This window comes from Euprymna scolopes, chromosome 8 (genome assembly GCF_053919585.1).
Source record: "Euprymna scolopes isolate OS-2025 chromosome 8, ASM5391958v1, whole genome shotgun sequence".
Lineage (NCBI taxonomy): Eukaryota > Metazoa > Mollusca > Cephalopoda > Sepiida > Sepiolidae > Euprymna > Euprymna scolopes.
Genome location: NC_136489.1, coordinates 102508154 through 102534148, shown reverse-complemented (window position 1 = coordinate 102534148; position 25995 = coordinate 102508154). Strand labels below are relative to the sequence as shown.

The window sequence follows — 25995 nt, the reverse complement described above, 5'->3', positions numbered from 1 at the left end:
TGATTACTTTTTCTCTGAATGATTGATTTTAGAATTTTGAAGTAAAAATTTAAAAAATTAAAAATGAGTTAACGAGGGATTGTTAACGCGCATGGCATCTCTCGCGCCAAAAAATATTTCGCTTTTAATTTATTAGTTAATTTTTGCAAAATTTGACAGGACGACAATAAATGTGGATAATTGATAGAATTATAATTTTAAATAACGCATAGTGCATTTGGTATGAGAGAAAACAAAAACATAACAACAAAAAACTATCATAATTAAAAAACCAAAACAAAAAAGTAATGCTCCCAGTTTTTAATTTTTTTGTTTTGTTTTTTATTATTGTTTTTATGACTCCAAAAAACATCGTTAAAATAAGAATAAAAAAAATTGTAATTAACTTTGTATGAACATAATAAACGCTTTAAAATAAGTGAAACCACTAAGAACTTAGCCAGTTAGGTAGAAAACGGACAATCGATTTTATTTAAAAAAAAACAAAAAAACATTAAACAAATAAAAACATTTTTTTTAAATATTATGGGGGGCTATAGTCTATTTTAAAAAGCAATATCTCCTTCAAGAACGATCATAAAATGTGTTTTCAATCGATATTTATTCAATAAGGGACCAGTTTTCCTACCTAGCGAAAGGGGACGAGTTTTCCGGAGACGAGTTTTCCGGAGACGAGTTTTCCCGAGACGAGTTTTCCCGAGACGAGTTTTCCCGAGACGAGTTTTCCTAAATTCATAGGTTTTGGTGCCCGGAAAACTCGTCCCGGGAGAACTCGTCTCCGGAAAACTCGTCTCCGGAAAACTCGTCCCCTTTCGCTAGGTAGGAAAACTGGTCCCTTATTGAATAAATATCGATTGAAAACACATTTTATGATCGTTCTTGAAGGAGATATTGTTTTTTTAAAATAGCCCTCCCCCCCCCCATAATATAAAAAAAAAATATTTTTACTTGTTTGATTTTTTTTTTTTTTTTTTTTTTTTAAATAAAATCGATTTTCTAAGTGTCCGTTTTCTACCTAACTGGCTATGTTCTTAGTGGTTTCACTTATTTTAAAGCGTTTATTATGTTCATAAACGAGACCGTATATTTTTTTTATATTAATATAAAAAGAATTTACTTATTTACTGTTGTTATAAAAGGGTAAAATCGATTTGGGTTTGTATTACTGTACACATAGATTCGAAAAAATTGTCAAAAAACAAATATATAACAAATAAATGTTATCAAAGGCAAGATAAGTTACTTTCCTACCAAACTGGATATATTTTTCGTGTTTTTATTGAATGTAACATGTTTATTCAGCTCGAAAAACATACAGTGTTTACCGATGTATTGGACAATTCAAAATGGCGGCCGACTCTCTCTTAAACACGGTAAGTTCGGGAAAAGGTGTTATAAATAATAAACTAGACAAAATACTATTAAAAAAACACCGAATATATGTCAACCTATGTAACGGTAATATATATTGAGCGAATTTCTAACAGTATTTTGTCTAGTTTATTATTTATAACACCTTTTCCCGAACTTACCGTGTTACAGAGAGAGTCGGGCGCCATTTTGAATTTTCCAATACATCGGTAAACACTGCATGTTTTTCGAGCTGAATAAACATGTTAAATTGAATAAAAACACGAGAATTATATCCAGTTTGGTAGAAAAGTAACTTATCTTGCCTTTGATAACATTTATTTGTTATATATTTGTTTTTTTAACTACTTTTTCGAATCTATGTGTACAGTAATACAAACCCAAATTTTAATATTTTTTAAAATATAATAAAGAGAGGGGGGGTAAAACTATATCTCCCTCCGAAAAACAACCAACAAAAAATGAAATTAAAAAGATTCTTGATTAAACGATAGTGGAGTTTTCAATAAAATTGATTAATAAATTTATTTAGTGATTACTTTTTCTCTGAATGATTGATTTTAGAATTTTGAAGTAAAAATTTAAAAAATTAAAAATGAGTTAACGAGGGATTGTTAACGCGCATGGCATCTCTCGCGCCAAAAAATATTTCGCTTTTAATTTATTAGTTAATTTTTGCAAAATTTGACAGGACGACAATAAATGTGGATAATTGATAGAATTATAATTTTAAATAACGCATAGTGCATTTGGTATGAGAGAAAACAAAAACATAACAACAAAAAACTATCATAATTAAAAAACCAAAACAAAAAAGTAACGCTCCCAGTTTTTAATTTTGGGGGTTTTGTTTTTTATTATTGTTTTTATGACTCCAAAAAACATCGTTAAAATAAGAACAAAAAAATTGTAATTAACTTTGTATGAACATAATAAACGCTTTAAAATAAGTGAGACCACTAAGAACTTAGCCAGTTAGGTAGAAAACGGACAATCGATTTTATTTAAAAAAAAACAAAAAAAACATTAAACAAATAAAAACATTTTTTTTAAATATTATGGGGGGCTATAGTCTATTTTAAAAAGCAATATCTCCTTCAAGAACGATCATAAAATGTGTTTTCAATCGATATTTATTCAAAAAGGGACCAGTTTTCCTACCTAGCGAGAGGGGACGAGTTTTCCGGAGACGAGTTTTCCGGAGACGAGTTTTCCCGAGGCGAAATTTAGGAAAACTCGTCCCGGGAAAACTCGTCTCGGGAAAACTCGTCCCCTTTCGCTAGGTAGGAAAACTGGTCCCTTATTGAATAAATATCGATTGAAAACACATTTTATGATCGTTCTTGAAGGAGATTGTTTTTTAAAATAAACTATAGCCCCCCTCCCTAATATTTTTAAAAAAATATTTTTACTTGTGTAATGTTTTTTTTTTTTTTTTTTTTTTTTTTTTTTTTTAAATAAAATCGATTTTCTAAGTGTCCGTTTTCTTCCTAACTGGCTAAGTTCTTAGTGGCTTAACTTATTTTAAAGCGTTTATTATGTTCATACAAAGTTAATTACAAATTTTTTTTTGTTCTTATTTTAACGATGTTTTTTGGAGTCATAAAAATAAAAAATAAAAAACCCAAAAATTAAAAAACAGGGAGCGATTCGTCGTTACGCTTTTGGTTTTGTTTTGTTTTTTGTTGTTATGTTTTTGTTTTCTGTCATACCAAATGCACTCATGCGTTATTTAAAATTATGATTTTATCAATTATCAACATTTATTGTCGTCCTGTCAAATTTTGCAAAAATTGACTAATAAATTAAAAGCGAAATATTTTTTTGGCGCGAGAGATGCCATGTGCTAACAATCTCTCGTTAACTCATTTTTAATTTTTTTAATTTTTACTTCAAAATTCTAAAATCAGTCATTAAGAGAGAAAGTAATCACTAAATAAATTTATTAATCAATTTTATTGAAAACTCCGCTATCGTTTATCAAGAATCTTTTTAATTTCATTTTTTGTTGGTTGCTTTTCGAAGGGAGATATAGGTTTTATCCCCCCCCCTCTCTCTCTAAATTATATTTTAAAAAATATTAAAATTTATTATTTTCTTTTTAAAACCAAATCTCCCTCAGTAATTTCTTTAATTTTCTATTTTTTAGCGATTATCAAGACCCCCTAAGATGTGATATACCGGGCATTATTTCTCGTTCTCCCGTAACACTCGACCGACATGTTTTTTGTTTGTTTTGTTTTTTTTTTCTTTACCAAATAAACGATTCCAAATAAATTAAATAAACAACATAGTTGGCGAGGTAGAAAAATCGATTTTACCCTTTTATAAGCAACACTAACAGTATATAAGTGAATTCTTTTTATATTAATATAAAAAAAAAAAATGCGGTCTCGTTTATGAACATAATAAACGCTTTTATTAAAAATACAAAAAAACATTAAACAAGTAAAAATATTTTAAAAATATATTATGGGGGGGGGCTATAGTTTATTTTAAAAAACAATATCTCCTTCAAGAACGATCATAAAATGTGTTTTCAATCGATATTTATTCAATAAGGGACCAGTTTTCCTACCTAGCGAAAGGGGACGAGTTTTCCCGAGACGAGTTTTCCGGAGACGAGTTTTCCCAAGACGAGTTTTCCCGGGACCGGTTTGTGGTGCTCGGTAGAAATGGCACCGGTAAAAATGGCACCGGTAAAAATGGCACAAGTGAATAACTAGGTAAAAATGGCACCAAAAGGTGCTACTGAAGCTATGGGGTCCCAAATTCTAACCTCATTTTGGGTTTTGTAAAAGTTCCTATTTTCTTGCCGTCAACGAGGGCAGAGTTAGACACAAGGTCGATTTTTAATATCCAGCACCCCCCCCCCCCCAAAAAAAAGAGTAGCAGTTTTCATCGGAACAAAAGATTACAATTACCTCAGTTTAGAAGCATTGTTTATCTAAAGGTTCTTATTTAATTGCACCCCGCTAGGGCAAAGTTAGACACAAGGTTGGTTTTAAATCTGGGGAATATCCAGCTCCCCAAAAAGGGGCATTTTCGATCGGAACAAAAAATTACAATTACCTCAGTTTAGAAGCATTGTTTATCTAAAGGTTCTTATTTAATTGCACCCCGCGTGGGCAAAGTTAGACACAATGTCGGTTTTTAATCTGGTGACTATCTAGCTCCCCAAAATGGGGTACTTAGGACTAATGAATCGCAACTTATCAAGGATAAAACACACTCGAGGATAAGGGTTAATGTGGAAGTTTTCAATTACACTAAACAAAATGCATCTTTTCTGGACAAGTTGTAGTTGTATTTTTGGGTTCTTTTTTCATAATGAATCGCTAGTTATCAAGGATAAAACACACACGGGGATAAGTTTTTTCCCCTAAAACAAAACAAAATAAAAATGATCCAGAAAAGATGCACTTTGTTTAGTGTAATTAAAAGCTCCCTGGTTGACACTTATCCTCGACTGGCTTTTATCTTTGATAAAAGAAAAAACTAATTTTGGTGCACTCTAAATTTATTTTATATCATTGAATGTATTTTATCGTTGATAAGTTGGGCTTTGCCATTTTTTCTTATTTATCCAAAACTGCTATTATTGAATAAATATTGAACTCTGGAATGTTTCTGTTGAACTCGAGAATCTGCACAGAATTTCTGTCGGAGGTTGCATCGACTGATACGTTAACAAAGTGTAGTATCACTTCTGATGCTACACTCCACCTATTATCTCAATGAAGAATTAATAAATCCTTTCAGACTGAGACAATTTTAATTTTTGTTCTGATCCAGAGTTCCTCTTGTAGGAGAGCTGGATATTGCCCACATAAAAAAAAAACGACCTTGTGTCTAACTTTGCCCTCTTGGGGAAGCAAGTAAATAGGAATACTCAAGATGAGAATAGTAGTCCAAAGCTGGAATGGGAACAGTAACACAAAATTCTCAAAGCTAAACTGTATCAATGTTGTTAATTACCAAAAATAGTTTTATTGCCTTATTAACAAATTCAACAGACACATAAACTAAAGTGAAAGATAACACGTGTTGTCGCGTATACGTGCGAAAGGTTTTATGACCAATTCATCTCACAGTTTCATGCTCACAGTTGAGTATGAAACCATTCTGGGGATATTTCTGGTGTCAATCGGTCACTGAGTATATTTCTGACATAAAAAATATAAACTGATTCCAATATAAATAACAGCTTACTGACCAAATATGACAGGGTTCAGTTTTGACTCATAGTTCAAGTTTTTCTGATAACACAAAAATATACAATAACGAAGTAAATAACACAAAAAGATGAAAAGCAAAACATGTATTGTATAAAAACGTAAAAAATATAATTTCAGGTACTCTTTGCGTGTTGAGTTCCATAGCTCCCTGCATAAATATTTAATAACCGCCCCCTTTGTGTGGAAATAAAAAGTTTTTGTAATGAATTTGTTTCCCAATTTTACAAACATTTTTTTAATTTATTTACTTATTTATTTACGCTGATTTATTACAAACATTTTTTCGCACCATTCAACATTTTTAAATGATTAAATAAATTAGAATTAAAATAGGTACTTATACATGTTTGACACCCCGAGAGTACAAACAACGTTGAAATAATAGCTATTTAGAAAGCCATTCTTAACATAGAGGTGGGGTGAACTATTTTGCACTTTCACCTAATAATTTAATGAAATAAAAGTAACATTATTTTTTTTAAGTTCATATTTCTTTCGGTATCAAACATCCATAAGTACAATACGTTCGTTTGTTTACAAAATAAAAAAAAGTTTATTTCCGTACCAAGGGGAGAGGTCATTGAATATTTAGGCTGTGAGCTATAAGACTCAACGCACAAGGAGTACTTAATTTTAAAGTATAAAAATGCATCGAACTATAATTTTAAAGTTTTAATATTTCTTTTTAATGAGTGATTCATAATTGAAAAGAAATATGCTAAAAACATTTATAGATTGTTTATAGTGTTTTTTTTTTGTTTTTTTTTGTTTTTTTTGGTTTTTACATTAAGGTTGTATAAAATGTATCAAAATATAATTTTAATTCATCAATGTAGTAATTTAAAAAACATGAAATATTTATGAAGAAACTTCTTTATATTTGAGTTTCATAAAGGGGTGGATAACTCGTCTCCATTGCCGACATGTTGCAATGCAGGAGTTCCATAAAAAAGAAACAACACTAAGTGTACATAAATTACGAGGAACGAAATGTTGATTTCTGATTTCAATATCAGAAGCCGTCATCAAATGGACTGTTCCTCGCTATAATTGTTTATGCCTAAGTTATTTTGTTTGTATTTTTGAAAAATATATAAACTGCTTATTTTTATTTTATTTTTACTTTTAGCATATCTTGCGTTTTGTAGAATTTATTTGTTGTATATTTTACTTTTTCATTTTGTTGTCTATAGTAATAAATGTTCGATAATTCTTATTTTTAAGGCATTTATTAGTATAGACATCGAATCGAATATATGGTAAAGAAACAAATAAATAGAAGTAACTAATTAAAATAAAAGGAACTTGTTTGTAAATAAGGGAGATTTTTTAAATTTATTTCTGCCCAGTGTTCAACTTATAATAGGGGAGAAGAGGTGAATGAAATACCACACAGATGAAAAAAGTTATTTCTGACACCTGTGACGTAATAGCACTTTGGGAAATCTCAAAAACGAGATTCGCATTTAGGATCTATTTAAATTTGACAAACTTCTCATTATTTTCTGTAACACCGGTGACGTCGCAGTACATGACCTAACTTTTGGAAAACTCAAAACGAGGGTAAAATTTGAGACCAGATCGGTCGTCTAGCACCCTTTTTAATTCGACAAATTTCGCACGTTTTCTCATTTTAATATACTGTGAGATATTCATGCATGTTCTCGTTTTGTCATTTTTCTCATTAATCCATTACGTGCCATTTTTACCGGTGCCATATTTACCTATTTATTCACTTGTGCCATTTTTACCGGTGCCATTTTTACCTAAATTGCAAAGGCAAGAAAAGTTACTTTTCTACCTAACTGGATATGTTTTCAGTGTTTTTATGGGTTTGTATTACTGTACACAGATTCGAAAAAGTTGTCAAAAAACAAATATATAATAAATAAATATTATCAAAGGCAAGATAAGTTACTTTTCTACCAAACTGGATACGTTTTTCGTGTTTTTATTCAATGTAACATGTTTATTCAGCTCGAAAAACATGCAGTGTTTACCGATGTATTGGAAAATTCAAAATGGCGCCCGACTCTCTCTGTAACACGGTAAGTTCAGGAAAAGGTGTTATAAATAATAAACTAGACAAAATATTATTTAAAAAACACCGAATATATGTCAACCTATGTCACGGTAACATATATTGAGCGAGTTTCTAACAGTATTTTGTCTAGTTTTATATTTATAGCACCTGTTCCCAAACTTACGGTGTTACAGAGAGAGTCGGGCGCCATTTTGAATTTTCCAATACATCGGTAAACACTGCATGTTTTTCGAGCTGAATAAACATGTTACATTAAATAAAAACACTGAAAACATATCCAGTTAGGTAGAAAAGTAACTTTTCTTGCCTTTGCTAACATTTATTTGCTATATATTTGCTTTTTGACAACTTTTTCGAATCTATGTGTACAGTAATACAAACCGGTTTGTTTTCTGTATTTTTTTTTTCTTTACCGAATAAACGATTCCAAATAAATTAAACAACATAGTCGGCGAGATAGAAAAATCGATTTTACCCTATTATAAACAACAGTAAATAAGTAAATTCTTTTTATATACTTATAAAAAATAAATGCGGTCTCGTTTATGAACATAATAAACGCTTTAAAATAAGTGAAATCACTAAGAACTTAACCAGTTTAGGTAGAAAACGGACATTTAGAAAATCGATTTTATTAAAAAAAAAAAAAAATTAAACAAGTAAAAATATTTTTAAAAAATATTATGGGGACTATAGTCTATTTAAAAAAAAAAAAACAATATCTCCTTCAAGACCGATCATAAAATGTGTTTTCAATCGATATTTATTCAATAAGGGACCAGTTTTCCTATCTATCGAAAGGGGACGAGTTTTCCGGGGTCGAGTTTTCCGAAATTCATATATACATACACACACACAATATATAAATATAATATAAATTCAAGTTTTACAATATCTTTTTTGTTTATGAATTTGTTAGGTGAAAGTACAGAATAGTTACAAAACACACGCCAGCCTGGTAACATAAGTGCATAAATACCAATAAAGTGATTTTTAATATCGTATTCAGCTAAATCAGTAACAAACGGCACTTGTACGAATGGTTTATTTTATTGGCACTACACCGTAATCACGTGATTAAAATTTTAGCAGACGAAAAATTGAGAGACAAAAGAGTAAAGAAATCCTTAAAAAGTAAAGAAAATTCAGAAAAGTCTATGATGTACTTACCTGTTACAGAACGAAGATGTCATATTCAAAAAATTATGTAAATCAAATAGTTTTATTTAAAACTAAGAAAATAATATATCAAAATCTACGATTTTTGGCGATAAACTGCATGATGGGCGGCGAAACCTCATTTAATCGTTAAAAAAAAACAAAAATTACTTGATCAAATTACGTGATTTTTTTTTTTTTTTTTTTTTTTTTTTTTTAATCTCCGTTCTGTGACTGGTACGTATATTATACTGATTTCTCTGTATTTTCTTTACTTTTAATTGGCGCCATAAGTGTCAGTTAAATAAGCACCAAAATAACATTTAAAAGAGTAAGTCACATAGTGGATTTCACCGGAAATGAAAACGTACCGGAAAACAAGTAATCGCCATTTTTATAAATAAATCGAGAACGAGGCTAATTCTGAAAACATTATTTTACCATTTAGGTACAAATTAGTTCATGTGAAGATCCGTAGGTGTATTAGAATTTTTGATACCCCTAACACGAAACTGCGAATAAAATATTAAAAAAAAAAACCTCGTAATTTCTGTTTTAAAAGTGGGTTTATTTTCTTTATGGATTATACTTCCAAAATAAACTATTAAAGTTGTTTTAAAAGTAATAGAAATATTATTATTATTTTTTTAAACTAATGGAATTCAGTGATTTTACGAGTTCAGTATTTTTCAATTTTTAAACTTTAAAAATCTATCAAAATTTTTCTATTGATTCTATTTTTACGATATTTTCAGGGTCAATGTGAAATTTTATGCTCTTTCCAATAAACCGAATATAATATTTTAGACGTTTTTTTTTAATTCACGCCTCCCCCCATTTTGAAATGTCCATTAAAAAGTAAATAATTAATTTACTCACCAAAGTTTTATATATCACAAATTGAAGATAAAAGATCAATAAATAATATATTACAATTTAAAAAACAAAAAACGTAGTGTTTTTTTTTTTTTTAGAAATTTACCTGTAAAGTCCGAAGTTTAAAACCTTCTTTTTTTTAATCAACCACGTTGTTTGCTTGTTTTTTTTGGGTTTTTTTTTTTTAATGAAACTTTGGTCCTTGCTCCTTTAATTGAAAAAAGATTAGGGTTTGAATTACATTTTTCGAGTAATTATAAGCTTAGAAAGACAGGGGGTCGAATTAATTGACGCCTCCCATTTTCAAATGTCTATTAAAAAGTAAATAATTAATTTACTCACCAAAGTGTTATATATCACAAATTGAAGATAAAAGATCAATTAATAATATATTCAAATTTAAAACAAAAAAAAGTAGTGTTTTTTTAGAAATTTATCTGTAAAATCCGAAATTTAAAACCTTTTTTTAAAAAAAAAACACGTGTTTTTGTTGTTGTTGTTGTTGTTGTTTTTTTTTAATGAAACCTTGGTCCTTGTTCCTTTAATTGAAAAAAAATTAGGGCTTGAATTACATTTTTCGAGGAGTTGTAAGCTTGGAAAGACAGGGGTGGAATTATTTAATATTTTTCACGAAATATCTGACACAGCTAAAAGATCGGTACCCTCCTAGCTATATTTTTTTTAGTTTCGTTTTTGTTTTGTTTTTTTTTTTGTTTTTTTCCAGCGGATTATTATTGAATAGACACTAATTAAAAACAACATGAATACTTTAAAGTCAATATTTAAATATTTTTAGGTGGTGCTCAGTTTTTAATGCAACATTCTATTAATAACCCATTTTAGAACCACTCGACGTTTTTAAGCCAAATTTCGTGAATTTAGCCTTTTTAAAAGCAGTTTGGCCTTTTTTGAATTTCGCTTTTTCCAATCATTTTATATACATATCTCTGGTTATCTTCAAGTTTTGTCACCTGACGTATTTACGAAGGTTTTGCCTGGACGAATTTTTTAAGGGTCAAGGTTAAGATTCTTTCCAACTACCAAAAAATATTCACAATGACGACTTTTAAAGATTTTCGGGGATGCTGAGAACGAATATAACAGTTACAAGTGGCGCAGAGAAATAGTTTTCATGATAAGAAAAAATTACTTTTTTTCAAAAAGTGGGGATCACTTTTCTATATAACTTTAATGTAAAATGAGCACCCACTTTCTGGCCTCCGAGTGGGTTTCCGGATATTTAGCAATTTACTTTCTTATGTTATCAGTGGTGGTCGTTTTGTACGCGCAAGCACGTACAAAACGGCCACCAGTGATAACATAAGGAATTACATTGCTTCATATCCAGAAAATTACTTGTTTGCGGCAAATTTATATGCAATATTCGTTTTCAGCATACCCGAAGATAAAAAGTCCTCATTTTAAAGGTGATTGTTAATGTGGAAAGTAAAAATTGACCAAAAAAGCTTACAGCAGCGCAAAAACAGACAAAAAAAAAAAAATTATCACTAGGTGAAAGTGGGTGCTCATTTTACGTTAAAATTATATAGAAAAGTGATGCCCACTTTTTGAAAAAGTCATTTTTTTCATATGAAAACACTTTCTCTGTGCCACTTTTAAATGTTATATTCGTTTTCAGCGCCCCCACCCCCGAAAACCTGTAAAAGTCAACATTGTAAATGTTTTTTTGGAGTTGGAAAGAATCTTGGCATTGACCTTTTCTGAATTTTTTTTTTTTTATTAGCATTCTTAAAGATTTTTGCGTGTGCAAAAATTTAATGCACCCACGTGAAAACAAATATGGAAAAAAATAGTGAAAATAATACAGAATACGAACCCAAATACCCCTAAAAATCAACTTTTTAAACATAAGTCTTCAGTTGGTACTCTGGCGCACATTGACCTTTAATTATTGCCCTGAGATTGATAAATGAAAAATTCTTTATGTCAAAGGGGTGTGTTCTTGTCAAGTGGTTCCGCTATGGGGGACTGATTTATTGCATTATAAACTGTGCACACACTTATTTATATAACAAAGAGTTTTCCTGGCAATAAAAAATTTTAAATTTTGGATCACGAAACTTGAAGATTGTGTATTACAAAAAAATCAAAAGAAAAAATTTGTCCAGGCAAAACCTTTGTAAATGTTGGGTGACGAAACTTGAAGATAATCATAAATATGTATATAAAATTACTGGAAAAGGGCAAATCTCTGGCGAAATTCAAAAAACGTCGACTAGTTCTAAAATAGGTGATTGATTTAATCAAACTACATGCTGACCCAATCAACAACCTTACTCACTCACGGACCTTTTGTCCTTGAGCCACAGGTTCATATGCCATGTGCGATAAAAATAAATAAAAACAACATATATAAAATTAATACAAATTCTAAAAAATAAGTACATTAAGATTAGGTAAAAAAGAAAAAAGTGCATTGCTAAGGACGAGGCAAATAAATTTCTTACCAGTTTTCTAACTTCTCTTAAGCTTTGGACGTTTCTGCTAAGACCTTTTAACACCATCACTGATTATTAAGATATATATATAAAATATCCAAAGACAAAGTTCACATGTGTGTAATTTGACCTTCAGAAGATCAGGTATCCGATATGCCTATGATTCCTTTATTCAAATAACAGATGTCATAATCTATTTTTCGAGACTAACCTTTGTAAGTCCAATGTATCAAAATCTTAAAAAATATATATATATATATATATATATATATATATATATATATATAAAAGGTCACAGTTTCAAATATATTTTTTCTAAGTAAAAGGGGGAGGTACCTTTGATTTGTGACCAATAAAAGCAAAGGGAGATAATTATCAATTTTATTTTAAAACATTAAGTTATCTTTTTGTAAATTCTTGTAGAAAAAATTCTTTAAAATATAAATTATCAAATAGTTGTTTTTACTAAAAAAACAATAACTCCCTCCAGGTTGTTAATAATCTACGAGGGGCCTTGAACAAGTTTCAAGACTTCTTTGTACAGGTATTTAAAATTATCATAGACTCTTGAAAATTCAGTATTTTATTGCGATACATCTTATGAGACAACTGACGAATTTTTTATGATTTAAGGTTCGAATGAACAACTACAGCAGGAATTGGAATGCATCCAACTAAAGCCACAGCTGGTGAATTTCAAAAATGCATCTGGACGTGAGGACACTTTAGAGGAACGATTTGCAATAAAATTCTGTTTTAAACTTGGATAAATTACAACAGAAACATATGGAATACTTCAGACTGCTTTTGGACCATCTTGCATGAATTGAGAATCAGTATGAGTGGTATAAGAGATTCAAGGAAGGCAGGGAGTCTGTGAGGGATGATGAGATGTGTGGTAGGATTAAGGAAATCAGAACACCAGAGTTGATTTACCATATAAAAGAATATCGTCGATAAGGGCCGTTTTGTGTTTATAGCGACAATAAGTGCACAGTTTGATGTTAGTGTGGGAACTGTACACACAATTATTCATAAGGAACTGAAAATGCGAAAGATTTGTCTGAAGTTTGTCTCTTAAAGGTGCTTATAAAAGATCAGAAAGAAAGATGTTGTCATGACAGCAGGGAGATGGTTGAGCTGATCAATTCAGATCCCACAGTTCTTGCTCTGGTGAGCTGCGATGAAATCTGGATCTACTGCTGTAACCCAGAGACTAAGAGACGGAGTTCCCATTGGAAGCATGTTGGTTCTTCCAGATTCAAGAAGGCCAGACTGAGCAAATACACCTAGAAACTTATGATGATCTCTTTTATGACAGCACAGACTCCAGGGAACACCACAGTTTATTTTCAAAGAGAAATGTTTAATGTTAATCTGTGTGACTGAAAAATCCTAGTGAGTTGTTTTTTTTTCTTTCTTTTTTTTGTTGTTAATAATAATAATAATAATAATAATAATTTATTTTTTAAAAATATATAGTTAAAATTAAGCAGGTAAAATAAAAATGAAAGAATAAAGACTGTCAGACAAGGCCGGGTTGAGTAAAGCAAATATTTACGAAAAGTTGCAACATGTTCCTATTATATTTTTCAAGAAAAAAAAACTGTAAACGATGTTTGCTTAAATAAAATAAATGCTGAATAGAGCGAATTGTAATTCGAATCGTTTTAATACAATTTTTTCCCTTTAAAGCTCAATCTAAACCAGGTAACCTATATAAAAACTTGAAAAAAAAAAATTAAGTTGTATTTTGTCTTGAAAATAAAATTTACTTTTCTTTTTAAAATCTATAAATTTGGAATTTATTCAAAGTTTTACTCACTGACAGACATTTTGTTACGTTATCATTGTTCTTGTTAATAATAATGATTTATTTATTTGATCCGTTCACCTTTATTTTTAAATTCATCAAATTAAGTAAAACATTTTTATCACTATGTGCAAAGGAGTGTAAAAGATGGTAAACTAAACATTTCTGTGCGAAATAAAAGGTCCATACACGTGTGCACGTGCGCTAGGTGTATCAGAATTTTTGTAGGAATTTTTGGCACCCCTAACACGAAACTGCGAATAAAATATAAAAAACTCGTAATTTCTGTTTTAAAAGTGGGTTGTTTATTTTCTTTATGGATTATACTTCCAAAATAAACTATTAAAGTTGTTTTAAAAGTAATAGAAATATTTTTTTTTATTTTTTAAAAAACAGTAATGAATTTTACGAATTCAATATTTTTCAATTTTTAAACTTTAAAAATCTATCAAAATTTTTCTATTGGTTCTATTTTTACGATACTTTCAGGGTCAATGTGAAACTTTATGCTCTTTCCAATAAACCGAATATAATGTTTTAGACAAACGTTTTTTTATTTTTTTTAAAGTCACGCCCCCTCCCCATTTTCAAGTTTCTATTAAAAAGTAAATAATTAATTTACTCACCAAAGTTTTATATATCACAAATTGAAGAAAAAATGTCAATAAATAATATATTCAAATTAAAAAAAAAATAGTGTTTTTTAGAAATTTACCTGTAAAGTTCGAAGTTTAAAACCCTTTTTTTTTAAACCACGTTGTTTGTTTTTTTCTTTTGTTTTTTTAAATGAAACCTTGGTCCTTGCTCCGTTAATTGAAAAAAAAAATTAGGGCTTGAATTACATTTTTCGAGGAGTTATAAGCTTGGAAAGACAAGGGTGGAATTCTTCACTATTTTTCACAAAATTTCTGACACACCTACACGTGCGCACGCGCGTCTGTATTTCGGAATAAAAAAAACAATCGGTTTTTATTAAAATGTATTCTGAAACCAAGCGAAATTGATGAGATTTTCATTATAAAACTAAAACCTTTTCCATGGTTAAAATCATAATCAGATGCTTATTCAGTTTTTATTCATTATTTTTACTAGAATTACTTAACAAAAAACAGTTTGCCATAAGAAGGAAATGAATTCGACTAAGGGACATAACTAAATACTCAATACAGTTTGGCAAATGAGAGTTGTCTACCTTAGATTGTATTTAACCGTAGCTAGGGGAAACAACAAGTTAATGAGAGTTGTTTCCCCCTAAACTGTTAAATACAATCTAAGGTAGACAACAAAAAAAAAAAGCCTTTTCTTGGCCTTCGGGACAAGTTCCAGACACCACACAGACACTCGTCCCCACACCAATGCAAATTGAGCCGCCATCCCAGAAAGAAAAGAATGAACCCGGGAGGGGGAGAGACCCTTCAGATTCTCCCACTTACGGACTCACTACAACAGGGACTCTCGCCCTCGAAACGAGAGAGGAACTTTGTTTTGTAGACCCCCTGTCTGTGGCAATGGGCTTAACACACCGGCAGAGAAAAAATTTAAAACCTCTACTGGACTGCCAACAGATAGGGGGAAAAGACGTTAATGTCCCCTCTAATTTCCCGGACGCCCCACGGCTAACAACTTTCATCAGGCTTCCTGAGGCCTGCAAAACCAACGTATGGACAATGCTGGAGGCCGCTGAAGGGGCTGGTCCGGGAATTGAACTGATTAGGAAAAATGACCCTTCCCTTGAGGAACTGGCAAAACAATGCAAGGGAAGGGTCCCAGTGTTGGTCCATCCGTCACTCTATAGGGCCCTTAAATTGACTTACCCTTTGGATGTCGGCGGCATTGTGAGAGAAGGTCAGGACATGAAAAACCTGACCACCTTGAGCATTGCACACAACGTCGGTGTCCTTTCCCCGGCTGACTTCGGAGCTGAGTGTAACACACCTTAAGGTAGGTACCATGGCTTTGAATTTGGCTAGTCTGAATGCGAGGGGCTTGAGATCATCGGGCCGGGCGGCTCGCCTCCGGCACGACCTCTTGTCCCTGGGAGTGGATGTTGCTGCGATTCAGGAGACGCATTTCGTTTCCTCTGTGGACTGTCAGGTGCTGGCCCGAGACTTTGAAGTTTACTCAGCATATGGCAGCCCGCGGGGGAAGGGAGTTTCCGTACTGGTTAAACGTACCCTGTCGGCGACGGTCGACGTTGTCCATAGGGATGCGGAGGGCAGGCTGGTTGTGGCCGATGTTGCCGTAAAAGATTCTGTGTTTCGGGTGATCGCGGTTCATGCGCCCAGCACCGCACGTGAGAGGGTCTCATTCTTCAGTCAGCTTGACGCATTTGTAGATTGTCGGAAGCGGGTAGTGCTAACGGGGGATTGGAATGCCATCTTAGACCCCGACATAGATAAGGTAGGAGGCGGAGCTAGAGGATCGGAGAGGTGCGAGTCCAGCCTGGCTGATCTGATGGCTAGATGCGGTCTGGTCGACAGGTTTCGGTTCGAGCATCCGGGGCGGGAAATGTGGACGTGGACCAATAGCGTTTCCTCCTATCCAAATACCTATTTGGACAGGATGTTAGTTAGGAGAGGCGAAGTAGACTTCTTATCTTGTCCCACGTTCACTTGGCTAGACCAGACGGACCATAAATTAGTTATGGCCCGGCTGAAGCTAGGAAATAGGCCTAAGTTAGCGGGGTACTGGAAGTTAAACACCTCCCTTCTGGAGATACAAGACTTCCAAGATCAGTTAAGAGAATTGATTAAAAAGGCACTAGTGGGGGCGGTTACCAGGAGTAAGTGGTGGTTAGGTCTCAAAGCCAAGATCAGAAGCTTCTCCGTCAAGTATGCCCAGCGCCTCGCACTAGATAAGGCCAAGACGAAGAAGCAGCTAGAGCAGAAACTAGCCCAGGCTACGGGGGAGGGTGATAGGGTTAGTCAGGAACTAGCTAAGCAGGACCTTCTACGCGAGACTAGCGAGCGTTACGAAGGCCAAGTAGTTAGAGCTAGGCTTAGAAAGATAAGCAACGAAGCAGTCAATTCTGAGGCAGACGTGCGCCGTGAGGTTTCTAGGCGTGGCTCGGACAAATACATTGCGAAAGTCAAACATCCGGATGGACACACCCTGGAATCGACTCGGGAGATCTGCGAGGGGTTTCGAGAACATTTCGAGAAGCGTTTTACGCAGCAGCCCGATCTTCCGGTCCTTGAGTTTAGCGACTAGGCTAGAGCAGCTGGTTGCGAGGGCCGGGTGACGGAGCGGGAGGTCTTTACTGCGCTGAAGCAGGTCAGCTGTGACAGATCGCCAGGACTTGATGGTCTGCCATACGAACTGTACTTGAGGCTGTCGCCCATGTTTCTGTCTCTTCTGACGGATATGTTCAACCATTGGTTTGCTCAGGGATCCATCCCAGGGCAGGTGACCAAGGGAGTGATCACATTGCTGAAGAAAGGTGATGGGCATGGAGGGGAAGAGTTAGACGACTACAGGCCCATAACTCTGCTAAACACAGAGTTGAAGATTTTGGCCAAGGTCCTGTCGAATCGGCTGCAGGTTGTTATCGACGAGTTGGTTGAACCGGAACAGAACTACGCTGTGAAGGGGAGATCGATTCAGAACAACTTGCACCTGATCCGCATGATCCTAGAGGGAGGAATAGATGACGACACGGAAGCCGCGCTGATCAACTTAGATCAGTCCAAAGCTTTCGATAGGGTCGACCATCGTTTCCTGGCATCTGTCTTAGAGGCCGCCGGTTTTAAACTGGACTTTTGCAAGTGGATCTCCATAATGTATCGACAGCCCATGGCTGTCGTGCAAGTCAACGGAAAGCGCTCGAAACCCTTTATCTCTCGGTCGGTTCGTCAGGGTTGTCCGCTTTCGCCCCTGCTTTATGTCCTGGCTTTGGAGCCTCTTCTCCGCAAGCTGAGACATGGGGAGGCAAATTCGGCCCTGCGCGGAATGGCTCTGCCTGGCGGCTGAGCTGCCAAGGTATCCGCGTTCGCCGATGATGTCACGGTCTTTGTGTCGGGCTTCAGAGACATTGAGGTCGTGTCGGAGGCACTCACACAGTACGAAAGAATCACGGGGGCCAAGATAAACCGCAACAAGTCGGTAGGACTGCGGTTGGGCGCATGGAGTGGCAACGCAAACCTCCCTGCGCCCTTCAGCTGGACAGATGGCCCGGTCCGGATCCTCGGCGTGTGGTTCGGACCGGGTCTCCAGCTTGACAAGAATTGGTTGGAGGTACGGTCAAAGGTGGAGGCTGCAGTCAATTCGTGGCTTCCTAGGAAACTTTCCTTAAAGGGTAGAGCTGAAGTGTGCGCCACTTACGTCTTTCCTCTCATCCTTTACCGACTGGCCGTACTTCCCCGTCCTGCACAACACCTAAAAGCTCTTGTCAAACTCTTGTCCTCGCTCCTTTGGGACAGAGGAAGACACTGGGTGAGCAGACAGGTCTGTATTCAACGTCCATGTGAGGGAGGCTTGGGAATGCCGGACTTGAAGTGTCATCGAGATGCTGAGAGGCTGGCCTTCCTGAGCCACTATATGCAGGATGACCAACCGTGGAACCCCGTGGTTACTGCCGCCTTCCCTGACCTCGTTCTCGACCCTTCCATCGAGAGCCGTGCAGGCCGCGGGGAGAATCTGCCTACATGAAAGAGTGCCGAGCCGCGCTAAAACGACTACCAAGGTCCAGTGACCTTGTGACTGCTACCCGTAGGGAACTCCACAGGGATCTAGTGAAGGGGGCCGCTGACGACCCGCTATGCGCGCGTTTGGGGTGGCAGCAGAGTGAGATCCGCTCCGCGTGGAGCTGGGCACCAGGTTCGAGTCATCTGAACAATTCGGAGTTCTCTCTGACCTGGCGATTGGCCCGAAATGCACTTCCACTCAACAACATACAATGCAGTTCCGGGTTTTTGGAGTCGCCTGATTGTCCCCGTTGTGGGACAACGGCCGTAGAAACTACGGATCACGCTTTCTTCGATTGCCGCGAACTCCGCCAGTACTGGTCGTATGTCAGCGGAGTGACGGCTCGCATCGATCCTGAGCATCCTCGCCCAATTACTGTATCCAATGTTGTGGACAACGTGAGGCCGCCGTGGGACCGGGAAAGACAAATGGTCTACGTTACGATCCTGGCCGTGGCGAGAATGGTGATTTGGACGTCGCGTCTGCAAGGTTGCCGGGGGGTGTTGTCTTTTTCTGATCAAGATCTGATCGCGTTCTTTAAACACCAACTACGGGTGAAGATCAGATGTGATAGAAGAAGGCTGCATCGCGCGGCATTTGACAGAAGATGGATACATGTGGCAAGTCTGTGTGTACGAAGAGGAGCCAAATTTGAATACGTGTTCCCCGCCTAGGTGTGGAACGCGCAGTTCTGTAAAGTAAAATTAAACAAGTAGTCTCTCAGCTAGCTGAGTGTGTGTTCCATCCCTCCCCGATTAGGAAGCCTCCAAGATCCCCATCCCCTCTTACCTGCAATTTTTGTTTTCACCCCTTCCTCTAAATTTTACCCGTCTTGGAGAAAAAGAAATACAAACTAACCTCCATCCCTTACCCACAAAAATTTTCTTTTCTCCATTCACCCCCATCTAGAGGGCATCCCCACCTAGAGACTTACTCGCAGAAGCGAGGTTCCTTTTACAAACCTAGTGGAACGGGCAGTCTATCAACTAGACGGGGTTGGGAGGGTCCTACTAATCACCTTTGGTTTTTTCTTCCCCCGCCCTCGACACAAATGAATTATTGTACCATTTTATTGTTATCTTTTTTGTTTTTACACGTCAATAAAAAATGTTTTAAAAATTGGGAGTTACTAGGACGTCCCCCAATATGAAAGGGTGAATGCGGTATTATGGTGAAAGAAGATACTAGCTGGGAGAAACTTTTGACTTTGTTTAGTTCTGGAGTGACAAGGATGACCAACGACCCCCAAAATCCCCCCTTTTGAGTTGGCCATGTGCCTAAGTTTTTTGTTCATCATTGATTTTGACTGTATTTTTTAACATGAATAAAAGATTTAATATCTGAAAGTGTAGTATCTGTTCTTCAGATGCTGCACTTCTATTTCTTGTTCTCTTTCGGTGGAGGAGAAATCCTTCACGACTGAGACAATTTTTATTTTTGTACCTTTTCTCCACATTAAAAAACGACCCTGGTGTCTAACTCTGTCCCGTGTGGAGGCATAGTAAATAGGTACAATCTAAGGTAGACAACTCTCATTAACTAAATCTGACTTAATCAAACTTTGTTTCCTTAATGATTCTTCATACATTTAAATCATGGATATGAACATATTCTTTTTTAGAAATCGTTATGCTATTTTTTTATTTTTTTTATTTTAATTGTTCTAATTGGCCGTAAGTTGCCATTTGCTCAATTATCAATTTCTTTACAAGCTTTTATCTATTATTCACTCGCTCACTATGTTGTTGGCCTCCCCCCCCTCTTATTTTATACTCTCTCTCTCTCTCTACCTCTCTCTCTCTTTCTCAGTATTTGACAAGCATATATTTTTTTTAAATATACAAAATCTTAGAATAACTGTTTCATTCAAACATTTCAGTGCCATACATTTATATTTTATATTGTATTGTATCTTAATACGGCAATATGCCCACGTTTAAATATCCCATAGTTCTGAAAGTATTTAGTTCTTTGATGGAGAGATTATGTGGTAGATTGGTTTGAAAGAAACTCAGGATTAAGAACATAACTTGGTAGAGTTTGTTGTATCTGATCGCATCTGACTGAAATAAAATATTGAACAAAAAAAAAGGGGGAGGTACCATCTTCCATAAATAAGATCACATCTCCACAACTAACTAGCTACCAACTTTTATTCAAGGGAACACTGAAACATGACAAGAATTTTCTGTAGGCTGGCTTAAATTAATGCTGTGTAGACAAAATAGATGAAAGAATGAAGACCTATTTATTCCTCCATAGGTCAACCAAGTGATATCCGAGATTAGTTGGTTGCCTACTGCATGTTACTAAAGTAATTGCTTGCATTTTTTAACATTCTTTATTCGTTCATAAAATCCAACGGCTCAACTGAAGAAGTTCATTCAGAAGATATGCATCTCACTATTTGAGGGGTACAATAGGTCTGTTGACTCGTGACACGTACATACCATAATAATAGACAGGCTCCAAAGACTTGCTAAGAAACATTTCCCGGACAAAGTAGGGAATAAGGACCCTAACTGGCTTCATTGCGAAGAAAGAGAAAAAAAACAGATATATTTCAGTTGACATCGATTTAACTTTGACCTTCACATACGTGGGCTGTGTAAACAAATATCGCGAGAAACACATTTTTTAAAGCAAATTTTGGATTACTTTTTAAAAAATAATACAAAAAAAACAAACTTTGGATTGCCTTTTTTTTATAATAATAAAAACGAGTTATATTATACAAAAATTTTTAAAACAAACTTTGGATTGCCCTTTTTATAATAAAAACGATTTATATTATATAACACTTCTAAAAACAAACCTTGGATTGCTTTTTTTTTTTTTATTATTATTATTATTATTATTATTATTATTATTATAACAACAACAATAATAAAAACGAGTTATATTATTTACTCGCGACCAAGATTGATTTTTGTTTTGTAGAGTGCGTTTATATACTTACATAACATTTTACAAAATATCTTGTGAGGAACAGGACTTTCCCTACATTAAAAACCGACATAAAAATTGAGAATTTAGAATGCTGATTGGAATCGCCATAAATGGATTATTATATCAATGCTCGGTTGTGTGATACCTGTTTAAATATTTTTTTTTTTTTTTAGACAGGCGTCACCACATTATCAAGGCCAAGAGGCCACTCAAGGATAAGGGTTAAAGAGTGTACAGTAGAAATTGGACAATATACTAATCATTAGTAATGAAAATTCGGTAAATTTGATAACATATGGAACGGCTCATCAAGAACTTATTTACGTTAGACTTGAAGACAACCATATTGTAGTCAGCCGGAAAGCAGGAAAACGGAAGACAATTCCACAGGCGTGCAGTTCTAAGAAAGAAGCTTTGTTCATGGAATCTACGTTTAGGTTTAGGCACAGATAAAGAGTGGGGGGAATTATTGATAGTGTTTTCAGCTAGACGAGTGTTTCTTGTGAAAGTTAGGTGAGGGGGGACCATAGACTGAAGCTCAGTCGAACACTTTCCATGAAAATAACGATACATCAGAGACAAACTCGCAACATCTCTTCTGTGAGATAGAGGTTGCAGGGAAGAGAAAAGGACATCTATGAGGCTACGAAGTCTATTTTGAACTCTATCAAGGCAGGACAAGTCCTTTCTAGCAGCTCCTGCCCAGATGTGGCAACAGTATTCCATCCTTGGACGTACCTGGCTCTTATATAGATAGAGAACTGCATCAGCAGTGAGATATCTACCGGATTGATAGAAAGATCCGACCATTTTTCCAGCTGTTTTCTTTCTTACATTGAAAAATTACCTTGTGGGGAGGCAAGCAAATTGCACATTTTTTTTATAAAAAATAAACGTTATAAAAACATTTCTAAATAAAATTATATGTTAATATTGATTATTATGTCATTTTGATAAACTTGCCTTGGTCTAGAAAGATTTCTCCTTCATTAACCGCTGACAGAAAAGATCAGCATCCTGATAATAATCAATAATAAAAGGCATCATTTTATTTAGAAATGTTTCTATAACATTTTGTTTTTTGCTCTCATGAGGAGGTAAGCAAATAGCAAAGTTTTTTTTATATAAAAATGAATGTTATAAAAAGATTTGTATGTCGGGATTCTACACTTTATCTTTATGAAAATAAAAGTTTTAAACAAATGTTCTTTTTACATCTGTTATTTCTACTTGTTGCTTATAATTGTGATTTTATTATGCATAAAAATTGCCTCAGTATGAAAAGATTTCTCCTTAACTGACCACTGACAAGAGATGTTAGCGTCCTTAATTCTCAATTCTTACGCCGGTTTTTAATGTTCCCTACAAAATATTTTGTAAAAGTTTTGTAAATATATACACACACTCTACAAAAAAAATCAATATTGGTTGCGAGTAGATAATGTACCTCGTTTTTATTATTAGTTTAAGAAAAAAGCAATCAAAGTTTGGTTTAGAAAGTTTTATTGCCACGATATAACTCGTTTTTATATATATATATATATATATATATATATATATATATATATTTAAAAGAGTGTAGCCATCAACAATTGTGTGTTTTTCAGCCTTTTATCATATTTTTATTTAAAAATATTTTTATAATGCGTTTCAAGCTTTGTTTCGCTATCTTCAGATATTTTCGTAAAAAGGTTTTTTTAAAATGAGAGTTTGAAATGTTATTTTTACATCTGCTGATACTAAATGTGTTTTTCAGAGTGATGAGGTCTCAGACATTCTGTCTTCAACAGTAAGTATATATATACACAAAGTGTGGTTTAAAAAGTTTTATTATTGCGATATATAACTTGTTTTTATTATTATGTAAAAAAATAGAAGCAATCCAAAGTTTATTTTAAAGTTTTCTGGCTGCGATATTTGTTTACAGAGCCAATGTGTGTACAAAGATCAAGGTCAAGCCTGTGTCGACCGAAATATGCCTCTTTTTCTTTCTTCGCAACAAAGCCTGTTTCCTACTCTGTCCAGATTTTCATATGAAATTCTTTCAAAGTATTTTCCTTCATCCTTCCAAAGTAGTATTCTTTTAATGTGTTAATTTCTTTGGACCATTAACAAAATCTTCTTAAGTTCAATGGTCCATGTTTTTTGTCCATAAAGAAAATAAAAACCTATGTTTTCTTATTTATCTTTATTTCTACTTTAAAAATGAAAAAGTCTCTAACACTGTTCTTTTATTTCCATTACCGCTTTGAATTATAAACTTTTCAGGGTTTTCTTCCCCTAATAATTTTTTGTTTAAAATTCTTTACCTTTTAAATCTTTTGTTCATTTTTCAAAGGAATATGAATATTTCTGAATTCCAGTAAAGGTCTCTCTTCAAAAGGTTGTCTGTATGGAAGTACTTTTCTTTTAGAGACCTTTTTGTCCTTATTACTATATTAAAAAAACTTAATTTTTATCTTTTATTTTAAAAAGAAATTTTCGCGTCAATATATTTTATGTTATGACGATGATGACAATGAAGATGATAGGTGGTAAAAAAAAAGTGGCAAGGCTGATACAGTGTGGCGACAGATTGCCCCTCCCCCCTCCCCATTGCTAAATGGTCAAGAGAATAAATTTTCCAAAATAGAAATTATCATGCACTTGCAGCAAAGGAAAAAAAATTAAAGTAGAAATCGAAGTATAATTTGGTAAATTTTAGTTTTATTCATTGAAATGAATAATTTTTATTGACAGAATAATTTCTTGAAGATAAAATATTTGAAAGGAGGGAGGGGTTATCTATTGTCAATCACACCATCACCAGTTAGACAAGTTGTTACAAGCAGTAACAGAAGTGAATGTTGTTTTGACGTATCGACTCTCAATTGGATAAAATTTTAAATCAGCAATTTCTTTCCTCCAATTAAAGTGTAAGAATATTGACCTCGAATCTAACACGTTATAAAAATAACACGTTATAAAAACTCAAACACATAGCTTTCCTACCTTTTTCTCTTTTTTTTTTTTCACATACGTATACATGTCACAATCCAGTGAGCCCGTTTCAGACTAGCAATAGCACACACATAAGAGACATACAAGTTACTAAACATCGTGACATCATATACACACTAACAAACACAAACACACAGTTAATACACACATTTATTAGCAAGGTTTGGTTTTATTGTTTTACGGCATATCAACCCTTTTTGGGTTATTTAATGCCGAATCCAGTTATTTTGGAAATAGTATTCATGTTGCATCCAGTTATTTTGTAGAAGGTTTTTATTTTTCAAGCTTTTTGTATATTCAATCTCTATTTGTAGTGTTTGGTTTGATTGTTTTATAGTGGATTTTATCGTTTTTGTTCCCTGCCCTGCAGAACATGAATGAGTTTTGCAGTAGAAGAGGGAAAATGGTTACGGTATTAATGTTTGGTACATTGAGAAAGCAGTCAGGAAGTGGGGAAGATAGAAAGAGAAAGGGGAAATCAGAGGGAGGAAAAGGGGGAAAAGGAGGGGTGTTTTTGGTTTTGGTTTTTCAGAACATAATTAAGTTTTGCAAAAGGAAGTAGAAAAACTAAAAGCAATGTTAGGTGCATTTCGTCTCAGGAAGCCAATATCTTCAGGCAGCCTGATCTGGTAGCACTACCACACTAAGAAACAAGAGGTGCTAATATACACGCACATAATGCACATGGTGGTGTCTGAAATGAACATGTGTACTCTTTTTTATCCTACAAACAAAACAACTCTTCTTTCACCTAAAACACTCCTTAAACACTTTAAACTCAATCTTTACCAACCCTTCATTCAATTTATTTAAAATAAATTATCAATAAAAAATTGTTTTAAAAGAAAAGATACACTACAAACACTAGAGAAACAGAAAAGCTGCTTTTAGGTCTGCCAGCAACCACTGTAAAAGAGTAATAAAAAATGCAAGAGAGCTATATGCCCAGTCTGTTAAATCCAAGGTAGCTGATCAGCGGCTTGGATCCCACCAGTTTTGGCAAATAACAAATAGGATCCTGAACAGAAGTGTGCGTTCTATCCCAACCATTATCAATGGACCAGAGGTCATCTCGTCAGCGTCAGACAAGGCCAAACTATTTGCAAAGAACTTTGCAGCTAATTCTACCCTATGCGACGAAGGCCATCAACTCCCCATATTTCCTCCTATAACACAGAACAAGCTAGGTAACATACAAATATCCGTGCATGAGGTCGCCAAGCTAATAAAGAACCTAGATTCCAGTAAAGCAACTGGCCCTGATGGCATCCCAATTATAGTGTTAAAGCTTCAACCAGAACTTGCTCCCATACTTACGAAACTATTTAAGCGCTGCCTTAAGGAGAAGTGCTTTCCGACTCCCTGGAAGACCTCATCAGTTTGCCCTGTATTTAAGAATTCAGG

The 25995-nt window shown here is 34.4% G+C and overlaps 1 protein-coding gene across 2 annotated transcripts in view; it reads left to right on the top strand.

The window, feature by feature from the left end:
* LOC145283680 (exosome complex component CSL4-like) overlaps window positions 1–25995 on the top strand; it is a 141968-nt gene that overhangs the window by 9168 nt on the left and 106805 nt on the right. The window contains exon 1 of one of the 2 annotated variants that reach the window (XM_080132699.1): window positions 23366–23380. The exons of the other annotated variant lie outside the window; for it this stretch is intronic. The gene's annotated coding sequence lies outside the window, so the exon portion shown is untranslated. Of the gene's footprint in view, window positions 1–23365; window positions 23381–25995 lie in introns of those variants that run through there. 2 annotated transcript variants of the gene reach the window in all.